The sequence below is a fragment of the Bubalus bubalis genome, chromosome X (genome assembly GCF_019923935.1).
Source record: "Bubalus bubalis isolate 160015118507 breed Murrah chromosome X, NDDB_SH_1, whole genome shotgun sequence".
Classification (NCBI taxonomy): Eukaryota; Metazoa; Chordata; class Mammalia; order Artiodactyla; family Bovidae; genus Bubalus; species Bubalus bubalis.
Window position 1 is genome coordinate 53,388,996 of NC_059181.1, and position 20,991 is coordinate 53,409,986.

Genomic DNA, 20,991 nt, shown 5'->3' on the forward strand with positions numbered 1-20,991 from the left:
TTCCTGATTTCAGGTTATACTACAAAGCTACAGTCATCAAGACAGTATGGTACTGGCACAAACACAGAAATATAGACCAATGGAACAAGATAGAAAGCCCAGAAATAAACCCATACATCTATGGGCACCTTACTCTTGAAAATGGAGGCAAAACTATACAATGGGGCAAAGACAGCCTCTTCAATAAATGGTGCTGGGAAAAATGGAAAGCTACATGTAAAAGAATGAAATTAGAATACTTCCTAACACCATACACAAAGATAAACTCAAAATGGATCAAAGACCTAAATGTAAGATCAGAAATTATAAAACTCTTAGAGGAAAACATAGGCAGAACACTCGATGACATAAATCAAAGCAACATCCTCTATGACCCACCTCCTAGAGTAACGAAAATAAAAACAAAAGTAAAGAAGTAGAACCTGATTAAACTTAAAAGTGTTTACACAGCAAAGGAAACTATAAGCAAGGTGAAAAGACAACCCTCAAAGTGGGAGAAAATAATAGCAAATGAAACAACTGACAAAGGATTAATTCCCAAAATATACAAGCAGCTCATACAACTCAATACCAGGAAAACAAACAACCCAATCAAAAAGTGGGAAAAAGACCTAAACACACAATTCTCCAAAGAAGACATACAGATGGCTCACAAACACATGAAAAGATGCTCAACATTGTTCATTATTGAAGAAATGCAAATCAAAACTACAATGAGATATCACTTTACACCAGTCAGAATGGCTGTTATCAAAAAGTCTACAAACAATAAATGCTGGAAAGGGTGTGGAGAAAAGGGAACACTCTTGCACTGTTGGTGGGAATGTAAATTGATACAGCCACTATGGAAGACAGTATGGAGATTCCTTAAAAAACTAGGAAGAAAATCACCATATAACCCAGGATCCCACTCCTAGGCATATACCCTGAGGAAACCAAAACTGAAAGAGACATATGTATCCTATTGTTCATTGCAGCACTATTTACAATAGCTAGACCATGGAAGCAACCTAGATGTCTGTGGACAGATGAATAGATAAAGAAGTTGTGGTATATACACACAATGGAATATTATTCAGCCATAAAAAGGAATGCATTTGAGTCAGTACTAATGAGGTGGATGAACCTAGAACCTATTACACAGAGTGAAGTGAGTCAGAAAGAGAAATATATATACCATATTCTAACACATATATATGGAATCTAAAAAAATGGAACCAAAGAATTTATTTACAGGGCAACAGTGGAGAAACAGACATAGAGAATTGACTTATGGACTTATTGACTTATGGGAGGAGAGGGTGCGATGGAAGAGTAACATGGAAACTTACATACCATATGTAAAATAGATAGCCAACAGGAATTTGCTGTATGGCTCAGGAAACTCAAACAGGGGCTCTAGAGAGGTGGAATGGGGAGGGTGATGGGAAGGAGCTTCAAAAGGGAGGGGATATATGTATCCCTATGGCTGATTCATGTTGAGGTTTGACAGGAGACAGCAAAATTCTGTAAAGCAATTATTCTTCAACAAAAAAATAAATTAATTTTAAAAATAAATAAAAATTTAAAAGCAACTTTCTAGACCCCGAGACAATTTAGAAGACAATGCCTTTCCCCAGTATTAGAAATGTAAGGCATTTTAAAGTTGAATATGCATCTTCCAGAGAGTTTGGTTTCTGTTGAGCATGATTGTATGGAAAAATCAAACCCCAAATAAATAAGAGAAGAAACTGGAAAAAAAAAAAAAATGAGACTCTGGTAAACAGACTTTGGTAAGCAATCCAAATGCTTACCCAGCCAGCTTCACTTCACACTGGCCACAGAAATAAACCAACCAAGGTTCTCAATAGCTGAGACTTTGGGAAAGAAACAAACAAGCCATGGCCCTCCCTAAGGAAAAGATTCCCTAAGGGATAGACTCTGGGAAAGAAAGGAACAAGCCAGCTCCCTCCTTGGAGTTGGCTAAAGGAGGTTATTCAAGAATCCTCCTTAGATGACACAGGGTCATCTAAGTCTTTATATCTTGTTATCCACATATGTTATCCACATATGCTAATTATCTCTGATCACTTCCTGGTTTCAGTTCTTGAGCCCTGAGTATGAGGAAGAGTTAACTGAGTTAGAGTCCACACACAGAACCCCTGGCTAATTGCTAAGATCATTGTTTGGACCATCCAAGAAAGAGGAGTATTGTAGGATGGTAACCCAGGTTATCTTCATTCTCAAATGGCCTCAAAGGCTGAGCAACCACACTGAATTCTATGGCCCAATTCTTGGGTCTAGAAATTCTGGGAAAGATAGGACCAAACCAAGGTTCTCTACTGAAGCAGTTAAGGGCAACTGTTCCAGGAGAAAGGTAAGATTGTAATCAAGTCCCCCATATTCACAGCAAATCACGAGTCCTTGGCTATCTCTGATCACCTCCAGGCCATAGTATTCTGGCCTCAAAACTAGGGGAGAAAAGAACCAAAGTATGAATCCTCATGTACTTTTACTGGGAGTCAAAACTGGTGCAATCCTTTTGAAAATCAACTTTCCATTATCTTTTAATTATCTCTTAAAGTTATCTTTTAAGGTTAAAAAAGCAATGACATCACTTTGCCAACAAAGATCCATATAGTCAAAATTATGGTTTTTCTAGTAGTCATGTACAGATGTGAGAGTTGGACCATAAAGAAGGCTGAGCACAGAAGAATTTATGCTTTTGAACTGTGGTATTGGAGAAGACTCTTGAGAGTCCCTTGGACAGCAAGGAGATCAAACCAGTCAATCTCAAAGGAAATCAACCCTGAATATTCATTGGAAGGACTGACGCTGAAGCTGAATTTCCAATACTTTGGCCACCTGATGCAAAGAGCGAACTCATTAGAAAAGACCCTGATGCTGGGAAAGATTGAGGGCAGGAGGAGAAGGGGGAAAAAGATGAGATGGTTAGATAGCATCACCAACTCAATGGACAGGAGTTTGAGCAAACTGTGGGAGATAATGAAGGACAGGGAAGCCTGGCTTGCTCTAGTCCATGGGGTTACAAAGAGTCAGACATGACTGAGTGACTGAAGAACAACAACAAAGTAAAGTTGAAGATATGCATAAACTATTACTAGCAAATCCCTCTCCCAGATATGTATCTCAAGCACATGTGGAACAGGAGCAGTACTATTCACAATAGCCAAAAACTGAAAGCAATCCAAATGTTCATAAGTAGTAGAATGTACAAGTAGGTGTGCATGTGGAAACGTGTCTGTATACACATGTGAAGAAATGATTACCATAAAAGGCAAGTCAGGATAAATGGTTACCTCTGAGAGAGAACCATTACCTCTGGGAGAGAATTTAGGCTTCTAGATAACTTGCAATGTTCTATATTTGGTGTTGGAAGGTTCTTTTATGGGTGTTTACTTAATAATTACTCATTTCAGTGTACTTTTACACTTTATGCAACTTTTTGTATTTTTATTATATTACACAATTTGAAAAACATTAAAAAAAAAGAATCCAGGGCCTTCATATAGAACTCCTTTAAAGCATCCCCTAAGAGCATGTGTTCTTCATCTCATAAGGGATGATATAAAAAGCATCCACCCCTTTGTGAAAGCTATAGGCACTGGTTATCCACATTCATTTATAATAGAATTCTTAGAACGGGAAGCCCGGGCAGGCTACGGTCCTACCAGCAGTGCCATTTCCCTGAAAGTCGCTAAGGACAGTTGTTCAAGTCCCTCCAAGCACAGGAATCAGTGAACAGAATGCTATCTTCCCTTACATTCAAGATTTTACCACCAGTTTTTTCCTAGTCCTGGTTTTTGGCAAAAAAAAAAAAAAAAAAAAAAAAGTTTGTGAAGCAAAGACAAAGTTGAAACAAGGCCAGGACCACCCAAGGGATCTGGTGCAAAGCTGCTTCCATCCTCCTCCCTTCTGTAAAAATCTCCATTCCTATCAAAGGATTGTCCAACCAATGTCATATCCAATGTCCAATCAATGTCATACCATGTGCTTCTCAGCCACACTCACCCCTTCTTCTACAAAATAGAGCATCTTTCTCACCTTCCTCTCCACTCTTAAACCCTGTATCTTTCCCTGTCTTTGATGATCCCATGGCTAGCTTGTTCATCCCCCAGTTTCACAGTTCCTTGACCTCCTCCACTCCAATTCACCCACCCACAGAACCTTCTCATCATTCAGAACTACTTTTCCTCTGAAATCTTAAACTCCAATATCCTACTATGACCACAATTTCTTATTCACAATTCTACCTTTTAAACATCCACTCTTTGAGCTTTGAAGTCACCATACAGCTTCACTGACAGCCACCCACCTATCTTCCCAGCTTCTCTACAGAATCCTACTGAGAATACACTCTTTCCTGGTGAGACTAGATCCCATGGTCTATAACCTGAACAAACCTCATCAGTAACCTCAACAACCCACTTAGCCCTTCAAACCTCCCACCACTCAAAATCATCATCACACATTCACAAATCTAAAATCAAATTCAATGTTTGCCTTCCTTGCTCCCACTTCTTGGCAGCTGAATACACCTGGAAAAAAAGGACAAGACTAAAATCACTTTATTTCCAGCTCAGATATGCATTTATTACTTACTGCCCATCAATCTTCTCCCATTCCCCAGAGAAGGGTGCAACCTTACTCCTCCTTCCTCTGGCCCCTGTTCATCCCCTCGCACACTCCAGAAAGCCCTTACTACCTTATCACAGAGAATGTACCAGGGCAAGAAAGAAACTCTCAATCTCTTGCCTCTCCACAACCTCACAAACAAGCCTTTCTGACCCTCTTTAACTCTGATATTAGAAGTGATGCCCCTTCTCTTGCTCATGGCCAGTTCTTCCACATATTCACTATACCATACCTTTTCCACACCTGTTTCTCCAGTTACCCCATTTCTCTCCTCTATTCTCAACAACCTCTTTGACTTTATTAGCTCCTCCACTACAGAACATATAAACATGCTCAAATTTCTCATCCTAAAAATATACATATACCACTTGTTATCTATTCTACTTTTCATAGACAACAGTCTACATTCACTTCATCAACACCTTTGCCAACTACATTACTGATCCTCTCTGCCTTCACCAACACAGATCCATACACACTCACTGCCCTGGCTTCCCCTAAATCCTTAACCTAACAGAACCGTCTCAAGTCTGTATCTTATATATCCATGTAGATGAATTTCACATTATATACTTTTAAAAGTTTAAGACAGTAGTTTTAAAAGAGAAGTGCAATACACGTTTTTTAGTATACAGCAATGCCCGGCACAGAGAAACATATAAAAGGAGATAAGCATCTTCAATCATCATTTCACTCTCCCAGAGATAACTGTTAAAGCGACATACTAACCTCCAGGAGAAGCCAACAAAAAAAATCACCTCACTCCCTCCCTCTCCATACCCTTAAATCCCAAGGAGAGGAGGAAGAGGAATTCTCAAGATTACTTAAGGATACACAATTGGGCCTCAGTGCCAACTGGTGGAGCTTTGAAGAGGAAAAGCACAATAAGCCAAAGTTTTGGTGTGGCCTGTTAAATAAAAAATCATTCTAATACTTGTTAAAATGGTAAGAAAGACTTTATTAAAGACTACTGTGATAGGTGTCAAGACTACTGCAATACAGGGGAGAGATTGGACTCAACTATGAATACAGTTAAAGACAGCTGGGGATCTACAGGCATGGAGCTATAGAAAATTACTAAAAGGAGACATCAAAACTAAGTTGATCTTTGCTAAACTGACTTGGGATTCTCACTGAAGGCAGATCAGAGTGCTAAAATATCAAGCAAGGGTGGGGGCACTCTTGCTAAATTGACTTGGCAGGATTCTTTCTAAAACTGAGCTAAGTAGGCCAAGACAATGCCCAAGGATAAAGTTTAGTTGAAAAAAGGGCTCAAAGGAGCATGACTAATGTTAGGTCAAGGAGAATCTTTATTGTGGTTTCCCTCCCCTCCGCCTTCCATGGGAAATGCTTCTCCAAGGAAATATTCTAAAGTCTAGATCCATGGCAATGAGACAGCCCCTGGATATACATCCACATACAGAATTATAAACACATAACACTACATCCATGTGTGTAAGCACAGATCTATTTTAATATATTATTCTATATGTGTGTGTTGTATGTGGGACACTCGTGTGTATGTACATACATTATATATTAAACACTTTATATATACCTGCTGCATATAGTTCTATGTGTAATATATATAATCTATTGTGTGTATATACTCTATAGTATATATGTTATAACCTATTGCAATGCGCACACACACACACTTCTCCCACATGCTACACACATACCTGAGGTTCACTGTAACATGACATTCTTTCTCCTCTGTTTCTCCTCCTTATTATTCTCCTACTGCCCCATTCCTCCCCACCCAGCCAGTGCATCATCAGTACATCACAGGGGTGATTATATATCTCATCTGCTTTAGACAATTTCATTACTTCTCCTTCATAGCCTTCAGAGTCAAATCTCAGTTCTCTGACCTGACTTTGGGGGCTCTCAACATCCTGGACCCCATCCAGGTCTCCAATTTTGTCTCTCTTCCCCTACATAAAACTTATGTTTCAGTTATGACCAACTATATACATACCTTTCCTTAAATACATCAAGATCCCTCTGCCTCTTTCAGTTTCCTCTGACTGAAACCCTTCATAGCTCCTCTACCTTCATACTTCTTCTATTCATCCAATATCAAACATTAAAATTCTGAAAGAGATGGGAATACCAGACCACCTGATCTGCCTCTTGAGAAATTTGTATGCAGGTCAGGAAGCAACAGTTAGAACTGGACATGGAACAACAGACTGGTTCCAAATAGGAAAAGGAGTACGTCAAGGCTGTATATTGTCACCCTGCTTATTTAACTTATATGCAGAGTACATCATGAGAAACGCTGGACTGAAACAAACACAAGCTGGAATCCAGATTGCCGGGAGAAATATCAATAACCTCAGAAATGCAGATGACACCACCCTTATGGCAGAAAGTGAAGAGGAACTGAAAAGCCTCTTGATGAAAGTGAAAGAGGAGAGTGAAAAAGTTGGCTTAAAGCTCAACATTCAGAAAATGAAGATCATGGCATCCGGTCCCATCACTTCATGGGAAATAGATGGGGAAACAGTGCAAACAGTGTCAGACTTTATTTTTCTGGGCTCCAAAATCACTACAGATGGTGACTGCAGCCATGAAATTAAAAGACGCTTACTCCTTGGAAGGAAAGTTATGACCAACCTAGACAGCATATTCAAAAGCAGAGACATTACTTTGCCAACAAAGGTTCGTCTAGTCAAGGCTATGGTTTTTCCTGTGGTCATGTATGGATGTGAGAGTTGGACTGCGAAGAAGGCTGAGCACCAAAGAATTGATGCTTTTGAACTGTGGTGTTGGAGAAGACTCTTGAGAGTCCCTTGGACTGCAAGGAGATCCAACCAGTCCATTCTGAAGGAGATCAGCCCTGGGATTTCTTTGGAAGGAATGATGCTAAAGCTGAAACTCCAGTACTTCGGCCACCTCATGCGAAGAGTTGACTCATTGGAAAAGACTCTGATTCTGGGAGGGATTGGGGGCAGGAGGAGAAGGGGATGACAGAGGATGAGATGGCTGGATGGCATCACTGACTCGATGGACACGAGTCTCAGTGAACTTTGGGAGTTGGTGATGGACAGGGAGGCCTGGCGTGCTGCGATTCATGGGGTCACAAAGAGTCGGACATGACTGAGCGACTGATCTGATCTGATCTGATCTCCTCTTTCCAAGGCATTTTCAAATGCCCATTCTGTGCTGCCACAGACTGTCAATCCCACTTGCCTATGCCCACCAGAGTACTGATCATACTCTTTAGTCACTGACTGTTTATTCATATTACCACTATAATGAACCTTCATCAAGGACAAGAAACTAGTCAGATTTACCTTCACATCTCCTATACCAAACATAACACCATATATATCGTTGTAAGTGAATTTTTGCTGAATGAATGAAAAACTACATAAATAAAGCCATTCAAATGTATTCAAAATAGAGAGGAAAAGAGCACATGACAAAAAAAATCTCCTGAGCATTCACATCTTGTTTTCTAAGTACCAATCCTTACTGAAAGAATACACGATTCCTTGCAAAATGACTGATTCCAGCACTGGGGCAGACAGTGTACATGATGAGCCTAAAATGTATCAGAGAGCAATGAAGTCAAGATCTAATGAATTCTTGTCAAATGATACAGGAAAAATGAAAACTACTTCTAATTTCTAAAATGGCACAATTTGTTTGATCCCTCTGAGCATCTCTGGCGGGTGTGGGGTATGATTCTAAACGTGATTTTGCCTCCCTACTGCCTTGTTGGGGTTTTTCCTTTGCCCTTGGACGTGGAGTATCTTTTTTGGTGGGATCCAACATTCTCCTGTCAATGGTTGTTCAGAGTGAGTTGCAGTTTTAGAGTTCTCACGGGAGAAGAGGAACGCACATCCTTCAACTCCACCATCTTGAATAATCCCCATTAAACCCATACTCCCCCTTTGGGCGAATTTAATTCAGGAGACCACTGTATCTACTACTGTGGGCAAGAATCCCTTAGAAGAAATGGACTAGCCCTCATATTCAACAAAGGAGTCCAAAATGCAGTATTTGGGTACAATGTTAAAAACGACAGAGTGATCTCTGTTGGTTTCCAAGGCAAAACATTCAATACCACAGTAATACAAGTCTATGCCCCAACCACTAATGCCGAATAAGCTGAAATTGAAAGGTTCTATGATGAGCTACAAGACCTTCTAGAACTAACACCAAAAAAAAGATGCCCTTTTCATCATAGGAGACTGGAATGCAAAACTAGGAAGTCAAGAGATACCTAGAGTAACAGGCAAGTTTGGCCTTGGAGTACAAAATGAAGCAGGCAAAACTGATGTGCAGATAGCACCACCCTTATGGCAGAAAGCAAAGAACTGAACAGCCTCTTGATGAAAGTGAAAGAGGAGAGTGAAAAAGTTGGCTTAAAACTCAACATTCAGAAAACTAAGTTCATGGCATCTGGTCTCATCATTTCATGGCAAATAGATGGGTAAACAATGAAAACAGTGAGAGACTTTATTTTGGGGGCTCAAAAATCACTGCAGATGTGAACTGCACTGCAGACTGCAACAATGAAATTAAAAGACACTTGCTGCTTGGAAGAAAAGCTATGACCAACCTAGATAGCATATTAAAAAGCAGAGACATTACTCTGCCAAGAAAGGTCTGTGTAGTCAAAGCTATGGTTTTTCCAGTAGTCATGTATGGCTGTGAGAGATGGACTATAAAGAAAGCTGAACACCAAAGAATTGATGCTTTTGAGCTGGGGTGTTGGAGAATACTCTTCAGAGTCCCTTGGACCACAAGGAGATCCAACCAGTCAATCCTAAAGGAAATCAGTCCTAAGTGTTCATTGGCAGGACTGATACTGAAGCTGAAACTACAATACTTTGGCCACCTGATGTGAAGAACTGACTCACTGGAAAAGACCCTGATGCTGGGAAAGACTGAAGGCAGGAGAAGAAGGGGACGACAGAGGATGAGATGGTTGGATGGCATCACCAGTTCGACATACATTGAGTTTGAGCAGGCTCCGGGAGTTGGTGATGTACCAGGAAGCCTGGTGTGCTGCAGTTCATGGCGTCACAAAGTGTCAGACATGAATGAGTGACTGAATGGAACTGAACTGATGGGTTTAATAAATACACACTAATATACATATAAAATAGATAAGTAACAAGGATTTACTGTATAGCATAGGCACTATATTCAATATCTTATAATAATCTCTAATGGAAAATAATCAGAACAAATATATGTCTGTAACTGAATCACTTTGCTGTAGACCTGAAACTAACACAGCATTGTAAACCAACTATACCTCAGTGAAAAATTTTAATCACAATGGATACACATTAAATACATAAAAATCCATGAATTCTTAATAATATTAAGCAATGAAGGTCTCTAGGAAATCAATTCTGAAAACTGATATATGAAAAAAAGCATTTATCCTTTGTTTTAAATGTTAACAGTTTTTAACTGAACTACAGTTAATTTATAATGTTGTGTTAGTTCCAAGTGTATGGTAAAGTGACTCAGTTATATACACATATGTGTATGTATATATAGCTTTTCACATTCTTTTCCATTATAAGTTATTATGAGATATTGAGCACAGTTCCCTGTACTACACAATAGGATCTTGCTGTTTATCTGTTTTATAAATAGTAGTGTATATTTTAATCCCAAACTTCTAATTTATCTCTTGCTCCCCTAATCCTACTATCCCATTTGGTAAACGTCAGTTTGTTTTCTATGTCTGTGAGTCTATTTCTGTTCATAAATCCTGAGTTTCTTTTAATTAAACATAAATTAGAACAAAAAAACATATCTGGCAAGGAAAAGTTCTCCTTTATAAAATAATCCCAGCTAGTAAATGCAGAATAACTGGCAGAATTCTACCACTACTTTACAACCACTATTGAAATACTGAATTTAGACAGTTATCTCCAGTGGCTCCGAAAATCAACGGGAGAAAGGTTGGGAGGAAATGCTACAATGGAGGGATCAGGCTGAGATCACCTGAAAACACAAATCAACCCCAACATCAGTTAAAAAGATAAAATCACCCATGAGGTAATGCAATAAAAAGTGCATTACACTGCCTGAGATGATTCTTACCTTTAAAAAATAATTAAACTGAAGCTAATCAAGCCTCTAGCTCTAAATTCCAGTGAAGAGGAAATATGGGAAGGAGAAAACAATAAAAACCACATCAAAGAAGCAATCATCTAAATCCATTTGTCAATCAGACAAATGACTTAGTTTCTCCAATAAATCAACAGTCTTTAAAACTGGCAGGGCATGGGGGTGGGGGCTTTAGAGGATTTACAGGAAAAGAGACTCAAGAGAAAAACAGCCAGTAGCAATAAATGGTCTTTTTTGGATATAGATTTAACAAAGCTACTGTAAATAGACATTTTTCAGACAATCATGGAAATCCGAATATGAACTGAGTATTAGATAATATAAAGTTTTACTGTTAATCTTATTAAGTATAACAGCCTCAGTTCAGTTCAGTCACTCAGTCGTGTCCGACTCTTTGTGACCCCATGAATCGTAGCACGCCAGGCCTCCCTGTCTATCACCAACTCCCGGGGTTCACTCAGACTCACGTCCATCGAGTCAGTGATGCCATCCACGCATCTCATCCTGTCGTCCCCTTGTGGTTCCTTATTTAACACACCTATGACTTAAGGATCCATAATGAGTTATTTATCTGTCCAATGACATAGTGGCTGAGTGCCATTTTCTCAAATACCCCAGTGAGAAAAGTGGGTGAGGAGAAAAAATAAAATGAAATTGGTTAAACAGTATTAATTGTTGAAGCTTGGGAAAGGATTTATGCATGGTTATGTGTGGTGCGTGTGCTTACTACTTTCTTCTTTAAAACCATTTGAAAATTTCAGGAATAAAAGAAAAAAAAAACAGAAGCCAACGTGAAGAAGTTTCATATGGCTACTTCCAAACCAGACAGTTTGAGCAACAGAAGAAGTAATGACTTGAAAAGTACTAAATATATAACAAGTTCAATAAAATATAGAAAATAACAATAAAATCTTAAGAAATATAAAAACACATTAGGTTGGATAACAGTTTTAAATAAAAGACTGTTTGAAAAAAATCTGAAAATGCAGTAGGTAGGTATATGATATTAGGGAATTACTGTTAAGTTTTCTTAGTAAGATAATGACAATTAAATTATTTACAAAGTGTTCCTAATATTAGGAGATGAACAATGAGATATTTATGGGGAAAGTATCAAATTGACCTATTAAAGTGGTATCTGAATCAAAATGCCAAGGATTTTTGTGAAAACTGACAAGCTGATTCTAAAATGTGTGCATGCTAAGTCACTTCTGGCGTGTCCAACTCTTGGCAACCCTAGAGACTGCAGCCCTTCAGTCTCCTCTGTCCATGGGATTCTCCAGGCATGAATACTGAAGTGGGTTGCCATTCCCTCCTCCACTGGATGTTCCTGATGGATCAAACCCACATCTCTTAAGTCTTCTGCATTGGCAAGCAGGTTCTTTACAACTAGTGCCACATGGGAAGCCCTCTAAAAAATATATACGGGTGAAAATGAGTATAATAACCAAATCAATCTATAGATTCAATGCAATCCCTATCAAGCTACCAATGGTATTTTTCACAGAAGTAGAACAAATAATTTCACAATTTGTATGGAAATACAAAAAACCTCAAAAGGCCAAAGCAATCTTGAGAAAAGAATGGAACTGGAGGAATCGACCTGCCTGAATTCAGACTATACTACAAAGCTACAGTCATCATGACAGTATGGTACTGGCACAAAGACAGAACTATAGATCAATGGAACAAAATAGAAAGCCCAGAGATAAATCCACGCACCTATGGACACCTCATCTTTGACAAAGGAGGCAAAAATACACAATGGAGAAAAGACAATCTCTTTAACAAGTGGTGCTGGGAAAACTGGTTAACCACCTGTAAAAGAATGAAACTAGAACACTTTCTAACACCATACACAAAAATAAACTCAAAATGGATTAAAGATCTAAACATAAGACCAGAAACTATAAAACTCCTAGAGGAAAACATAGGCAAAACATTCTACGACACAAATCACAGCAGGATCCTCTATGACCCACCTCCTAGAGGAATGGAAAAAAAAGCAAAAATAAACAAATGGGACCTAACTAAACTTAAAAGCTTTTGCACAACGAAGGAAACTATAAGCAAGGTGAAAAGACAGCCTTCAGAATGGGAGAAAATAATAGCAAATGAAGCAGTTGACAAACGATTAATCTCAAAAATATACAAGCAACTCATGCAGCTCAATACCAGAAAAATAAATGACCCAATCAAAAAATGGGCCAAAGAACTAAACAGACATTTCTCCAAAGAAGACATACAGATGGCTAACAAACACATGAAAAGATGCTCAACATCACTCATTATCAGAGAAATGCAAATCAAAATCACAATGAGGTACCATCTCATGCTGGTCAGAATGGCTGCTATGAAAAAGTCTACAAACAATAAATGCTGAAAAGGGTGTGGAGAAAAGGGAACCCTCCTACATTGTTGGTGGGCATGCACACTAGTAGAGCCACTATGGAGAACAGTGTGGAGATTCCTTAAAAAACTGGAACTAGAACTGCCTTATGATCCAGCAATCCCACTGCTGGGCATACACACCAGGGAAACCAGAAGGGAAAGAGACACGAGTACCCCAATGTTCATGACAGCACTGTTTACAATAGCCAGGACATGGAAGCAACCTAGATGTCCATCCAGAGATGAATGGATAAGAAAGCTGTGGTACATACACACAATACAATATTACTCAGCTATTAAAAAGAATGCATTTGAACCAGTTGTAATGAGGTAGATGAAACTGGAGCCTACTATACAGAGTGAGGTAAGTCAGAAAGAACAACTCCAATATAGTATATTAATGCATATATATGGAATTTAGAAAGATGGCAACAATGACCCTATATGTGAGACAGCAAAAGAGACACAGATAAAAAGAACAGACTTTTGGACTCGGTGGGAGAAGGTGAGGGTGGGATGATTTTAGAGAATAGCATTGAAACATGTATATTACCATATGTGAAACAGATCACCAGTCCAAGTTCGATGCATGAAACAGGGCACACAAAGCCAGTGCACTGGGACAACCCAGAGGGCTGGGATGGGGAGGGGTTCAGGATGAGGGACACATGTACACCTCTGGCTGATTCATGTCAATGTATAGCAAAAACCACTACAATATTGCAGAGTAATTAGCCTCCAATTAAAATAAATATATTAACTAATTTTTTAAAATGTATATGGAATTCGAAAGGCCAAGAATAACCAAAGCATTATTAAAGATAAAGAGCAAAACTGTAGGACTTACTGACCATATATAAGATACATTATAAAGTTACATTAATTATGACAGTGGTACTCATACAATAGAAAAACCAAAATGAAATGAATTCAGAAATAAACCCACATATATAACCTAATCATCTGATTTATGAAGAAGATGATGACGCTAGAGGGAAAGGATGATCTTTTCAATAAATGGTATTGAATTGCTGGATGTCTGTTTCAAAACAACAACAACAAAACAATGGGCCTTTATCCATATCTCATACTGGCAACATACAATAAAATCAGTATCAAATGAATATCAATGAGATTAAACAATAACATCACATAGAAAAATCTCTCTATGACTTTGAGAAAGGCAAAGATTTCTTAACCAGGACAAACAAGCACTACCCATATAGAGGAAAAATTATGAACTCAACAATATTAGAATTGAGATACAAGCATATCTTGTTTTACTGTGCTTCACAAATACTGCATTTTTTACAAATTAAAGGTCTGTGGCAACCCTGTGTGATGATGGTTAACACTTTTTAGTAATAAAGTATTTTTTAATTAAGGTATATTCTTTTTTAGACAGTGCTATTGTACACTTGGAGTTTCCCAGGTAGCCAATGCAGGAGACACAGATTTTAGGTTCGGAAGATCCCCTGGAGGAGGAAATGGCAACCCACTCCAGTAGTCTTGCCTGAAATCTGGTGGGTTACAGTCCATGGGGTTGCAAAGAGTTGGACAAGACTTAACGACTGAGCATGCATGCATTGCACACTTACTTGACTACAGCATAGTGCAAAATTGACTTTTAAACGCACTTGAAACCAAAAAATGTGTATGATTTGTTTTATTGTGATATTCACTTTACTGCAATGGTAGTAGCAAACCTGCGATATTTCCAAAATGTGGTTGTATTCAGTTCATCAAAAGACACCTTTAAGAGTCTGAAAGTGCAAGCAATTGAAAATTTGCAATAAACAGATCTAACAAAGTATTCACATTCTTACTAAAGAAAGATCTTCTACAGAACAATAAGAAAAGGATGGTCCAGGAGAAAAAGTGGTCAAAAGACTTGAATAGGTACCTTGAAAAAAACATATCCAGGCCAACAAACAGGAAAAGATGCACATTTATCAGCAGAGATATTCAAAATAAAACCACAAGATACTATTAATAACCACTAGAATGGTTACATATTTTTTCCTTAAAAAGACAACACAGTAAGTGTTGGCAATATTCTAGAGCATTGGAACTCTTAAGATTTTCTATTTGGAGTTTTTTTAGTACAACTGCTTTGGAAAATTGGTTGGCAATACATACTAAAGCTAATATTATCCATAACCTATGAATTCATCAATTCTACTCTTAGGTATATGTTCAACAGAAATCTGTGTATATATCACCAAAAGACATGTTGTAGAATGTTTATAGTACTATTTGCAGACCAAATAAAGATATAAACAACCAAGTTGCCTATCAGTTGTGGCATATTCACACAAGGGAATACAGAGCTATAAGAATGAAGGAATTACTACTACACTTGATAACTTGGCTCAGTATCAAAAACAAAATCTTAAGCCAAAGTCAAACACACACAAAAACATACCAAATTTTTATAAAGTCCCAAAACGGGAAAATTATTATACAGTGATAGAAGCCAAGATGTGGTTAATTTGAGGTTTAGATTGTAACTGGTAGGGAAATATATTCAAGGGATTTCAGATACTGATAATTGTTTTTTTTTAAATGAAGTATGCTGTTGTTTAGTTGTTAAGTTGTGTCCCACTCTTTTGCAATCTCCTCTATCCATGGGATTTTCCAGGCAAGAATACTGAAGCAAGGTGCCATTTCCTTCTCCAGGGGATCTTCCAGAACCAAGCATCGAACCTGCGTTGCCTGCACTGGCAGGCAGATTCTTTAACGATGAGCCACCAGGGAAGCCCAACATGAATTTACCGTTGATTTACAGTATTATATTAGTTTCAGGTGTATAGCATGGTGACTCAGATTATACTCCATTTAAAATTATTACAATATAATAGCTATAAATCCATGTGCTATACAATATATCCTTATTGCTTATCTATTTTATACATAGTAGTTTGTATCTCTTAATCCCATACCTGCTATTTGCCCCTCTCCCTACTGGTAACCACTAGTTTGTTTTCTATATCACCAAGTCTGTTTCTGTTTTGCTATATATATATTCATTTGTATTATTTTTTAGATTCCAAATATAAGTGATACCATAAAGTATCTGTATTTCTGTTTCACTAAGCATAATATTCTCTAGGTCCATACAACACTGCTACAAAGGGCAGAATTTCATTCTTTTTTATGGCTGAGTAATTGCAAAGCTTCACTGCTAGCTCAGCGGTAAAGAATCTGCCTCCCAATGTAGGAGATGCGAGTTGGATCCCTGGGTCAGAAAGATCCCCTTGAGAAGAAAATGGCAACCTACTCCAGTATTCTTGCTGGGAAATCCCACAGACTGAGGAGCCTGGTGAGCTACAGTACAGGGGGTAGCAAAAGAGTCGGACACGACTTAGTGACTAAACAACAATATTCCATTGTACATATACACCATATCTTTATCCATTCATCTGCTGATGGACACTTGGGTCGTTTCCATATCCTGGCCATTGTAAATAGTGCTGCTAAGAACACTGGAGTGCACACATCTTTTCAAATTAGTGTTTTCACTTTTTCCAGATATATACCATGAGTGGAATTGCTGGATCATGTGGTAGGTTACAGCGCTGACAATGCTTTCAGCTGTACCCTTATGTATTCATACCCCAATAAAAGTTAAAAAGGAAAAAAAGAATAAAAAGTTTGAAAATGGGGGAAAAAATCAAGTAAAAAGTCATCACACTTTTCAGCTCTTAACATTTATAACTAGGAAGTAAATCAAGTACCTGATATAATCAGACTTGTGAAAGAGAGCTTACAAAATGAAATTTTTATATCCAGACTATGTCTAATAAAATATTCTGTGTATTTTCTACTTCTCATTAATAAACAGAGACAGAGAGAGAGAAAGAGACAATCAGGCCAGTACTGAGTATCTGACAGACTTTAACTCCATTAACTCCACTACCATTTAGCAAGTTACTAACCACCTGAGTCTGGGTTTTGTCATCAGGAAAATGACAATAATGATACTGACTTTTAAACAGTGGTTCTGAACATGAATTAGGGAGCCAACTACATTAAAAAGGTTGTATATAAAAGACAGGCACTAAATTCATTTCAATTTACCACACCAAACATTTATGGGCAACATTATGAACACGAAGAGAAAAGAGCAGTGAGAGAGGAAAGCAAATAAGCTGCAGGTTAGCATACAATGCACCACAAATTAACTCATTGAGGAAGAGGTGAGGATAGAGGCAGACGTGTCTTCCCAGAGGGGCTGGTAACTGACAATTCACCTAAATGGTAGCAAGAAGCTAGCCAGGAGAAAGACAATATGGGGAACTTACATGGACAGATTAGATCATTCGAGTAGGCAGTAAGTAAGTAAGTGTTAGTCGCCCAGTCATGCCCGACTCTTTGCGACCCCATGGACTGCAGCCCACCAGGCTCTTCTGTCCATGAGATTTTCCAGGTAAGGATACTGCAGTGGGTTGCCATTGGCTAGTGACCACAGGCAGAGGGGAGAAGAGGGAATGCTGGAAGCAAAATGACCAACAAATGCAAAGCCACTGTCATAAATATATCCCGGCTTCCCACTCATATATGTATAGTCTGTGCCCTCTTTTCCTTTAGATTTCTGCTCAAATGTCACAACACCAGGGAGGCCTTTCTGCCTTTCCTATCTAACATAGTACAACCCTCTCTATCACAACCTATTATATATTTATTATATATTCACTCATTGTCTCTCAACTATACTTAATCATCCCTTATTTTGGCAAGTCTAACACATTACAGAAGAGGGAATAAGTTGCTTGTTCAAGGAGACTGCTAGTTAAATTCCTCTTTATAACCTGAAATACCCCTCACCCTCATTATAAATTTAATTTTCTCTCTCTTGGAATTGAAATAATAAATTGTGATAATTAATGAATAGTCTTGCAAGACAGTTTACACATGATAAATGGCGCAAAAACATAAATTCACATTGCAACAAATGAAAAAGACAAAATTCATATTGCACCAAACAGATAATACATGCATAGCTCCAAAAAAAAAATTCTTTGTCTTAAAAATCTGTCAACTTGTTCTTCAATGTTGCTACTGAACACCAGGAAAATATTTATATAATAAACCCAACTCACATGAATTAATAAATTTGTGATTGGATGTCATATCTGTCAACCATTTCTGCCCTGTGAGAAATTCTAAAGATGGGAAAGCTTCCACCCTCTAAAGCTGACACCAAGTTATAAGCAAAACTCACTATGTTTGTCACTCAAAATTTGGAGATTCAGTTGTATACCAAAATTTTTTTATGTCATAGGCTGAAACCAGTGCAATATCTGATATGTGATTTCGTTTAGGGTAATAAATAAATACAAGTACATAATCTGAACAAGTTCCTACGTCTCTGAGAGCTCTAAAAATTTTCTGCTCCTTTGCTTATTTTTAAAGACAACAAAAACAGCCTTGCCCTTGAAATTGAAGCCACACCTGGTTTTATAAAGTATTAATAAATAATTCACTGTCCTCTGCAGAAGTAGGACCAAAGAGAATCAGAAGTCTTCAGGGGGAATAAAATACTGAGGTCTAAAGGGAAAAAAAAGGGAAGAATGTAGGCTCAGACTAGGGGAAAGAAAACAGAAGTCTCTCAGTCGTTTCCGACTCTTTGCGACCCCATGGACTGTAGCCTATCAGGCTCCTCCGTCCATGGGATATTCCAGGCAAGAGTACTGGAGTGGGGCGCCATTTCCTTCTCCAGCGGATCTTCCCGACCCAGGGATCGAACCTAGGTCTCCCTCATTGCAGTAGACGCTTTACCGTCTGAGCCATCAGGGAAACCGGAGTCGGGGAAGAGGGTAGCAAAAGTTCTGGAGCTAAGAGGAGGGCGGGGTGGAAGGTGGGAGTAAGAGGTAGGAAAGAAAATCGATGGTACAGGGAATGACCCAACTTCATAAAGACCGGGAAGAGGATTCGAGATAAAGAGGTGAAGTGAAGAATAATCAGTCATAAAAGGACCATAAGAGTCAGAAGGAGGGGACGACGGCCAGCCATCTCCTGAGGAGTGAGAGAGTGGCGATAGAGATCAGAACCACAAGCGTCAGAAACATCCTTCAGTGTACCCTGGAGATGAATTCTTTCCACCTCGTGGTGAAACAAAGAGGAAAGCGTTCCTGAAGTGTTTGGGGACTCACTTGTGAAAATTATCAATCCCTTTCTTTACACTCACCTTGGTGAAGAACGCCGCGACAAGATGAAGGCGTGACCGGAAGTGCTAATTTCTTTTGTTTGGCGGAAGCTTTTGCCCGGGACGCCACACCCTCACCCCCGGCCTCATCACTCTCCGCCCCCACCTCCGCCTTCACTCCAGACAACTTCCTGTGCCTTTCTAGCAAGCTTTTGAAATACTGTATCTCAATGGCTCTCTCACCAGATGCGCACCTGGATAGTGACGTAGAATGTCTGGAAGAAGGAATCAGTAATTTTTTACAAATCCTACTAGCCCTAGTCATCCCAGGAACTGTAGCATCTCTGCCAAACTCTATGTATCCTATTTGTCACCTCGCCTTGCTGATTCAGACTTTCAAGTACTGTTATTCCTTAACTCTCGGATGTCTACAGTTACATATTTACCATACTGATTAACTGCTTTCTGGAATTAAAAAATAAGTTCATTTTAATTACTGGTATAAAAATTTCAAGATCTTTAAAAAGTCGTAAATCTGAATCATTTCTGTCTTGGAATGGTATCCAGAGAGTAACATTCCATACTCAAATTTGCAAATGAAAGTGAGCTCATTTAGAAAGCATTCTTGTGTACTTTTATACCCCCCCACCCAAATGAAGACAATGATAATTGACAAAAAGTTTCAATAATAAGAATAAGCCTTACTTTGGTTAAAAGTTCAATATTGAGTTACCTATTGCTGTTGCCTCCAGAAAACTCCTCTAGGGCCAAAATCTATACCCCAGTTCTTCTCTTTTGTGGTTATTTTCAGCCAGTTTGCAAGTGTACCAAATACTATGGTAGACCCAGAGACATGGCACTAGAAGCCCACAGCCTAGGCGCTAAGGCAACGTTTAAACACGTAAGAGTCTAGCATAAAATAGGTGATTATAGATGCTTGTGGAATGAATAAATAAATTACCAAAATGTGGTCAGGGCAATGACAAGGGCTAGCACAAGGTCTTTACTTTTGCTAGTATTTGTATAGTTCATTTCAGCATTTGACTCATGTTTTGTCATTCAACCAACAGATTTTGAACAATCACTCGGTGTAAGGTTCTGTTTCTCATATTGTCCATATGAAGAAGATTAAGATATAATCCTGGATTTCAAGACCCTCCAACCAGTGAGCAAAATGAACACATCAACAACTAGTAGCACTATAATGTGACAATAATAATAGATGAAGAGAAGACAGTGTTGAAACTATGGCTACTCCATCGACTGGTGAATAATTAAAATCTAAAATACTCCTTATATACTAGAGAGTACTCAATGAAGACTTGTTTAATGTTGACTAAATGATGGAATGGATGAATGGAAAGGAAGAAAGATAGTGGATTTGAAGTATAGTGTGAAAGAAGCAGTGATGAGAGATGAAGGCTGAATGTAAGAGATCAGACAAGGAAGAACCTTGCATGCCATGTTATGGAGTTTGAGCTTAATTATGAGGAAAACAAAATCAAAGACAATTTTAAGTAAGAAAAAATGTAGTAATGATTCAAATCAAAATATAGAAGTGGGTTGTACTAGTGCAACCTTGTTGAAAATTGGGAAAGGAGTACATCAAGGCTGTATATTGTCACCCTGTTTATTTAATTTATATGCAGAGTACATCATGGGAAATGCAAGCCTGGATGAGCTCAAGCTCGAATCAACATTGCCTGGAG

General features: G+C 38.5%; 1 protein-coding gene across 2 annotated transcripts in view; it reads right to left on the bottom strand.

The window, feature by feature from the left end:
- MAGED1 (MAGE family member D1) overlaps window positions 1-19,401 on the bottom strand; it is an 80,331-nt gene extending 60,930 nt beyond the window's left edge. Inside the window, exon 1 of one of the 2 annotated variants that reach the window (XM_045164515.1) lies at window positions 19,325-19,401. The gene's annotated coding sequence lies outside the window, so the exon portion shown is untranslated. The remainder of the gene's footprint in view (window positions 1-19,324) is intronic. The other variant, XM_006052111.4, reaches the window with a different exon arrangement.
- Between the last annotated feature and the right edge of the window lie 1,590 nt (window positions 19,402-20,991).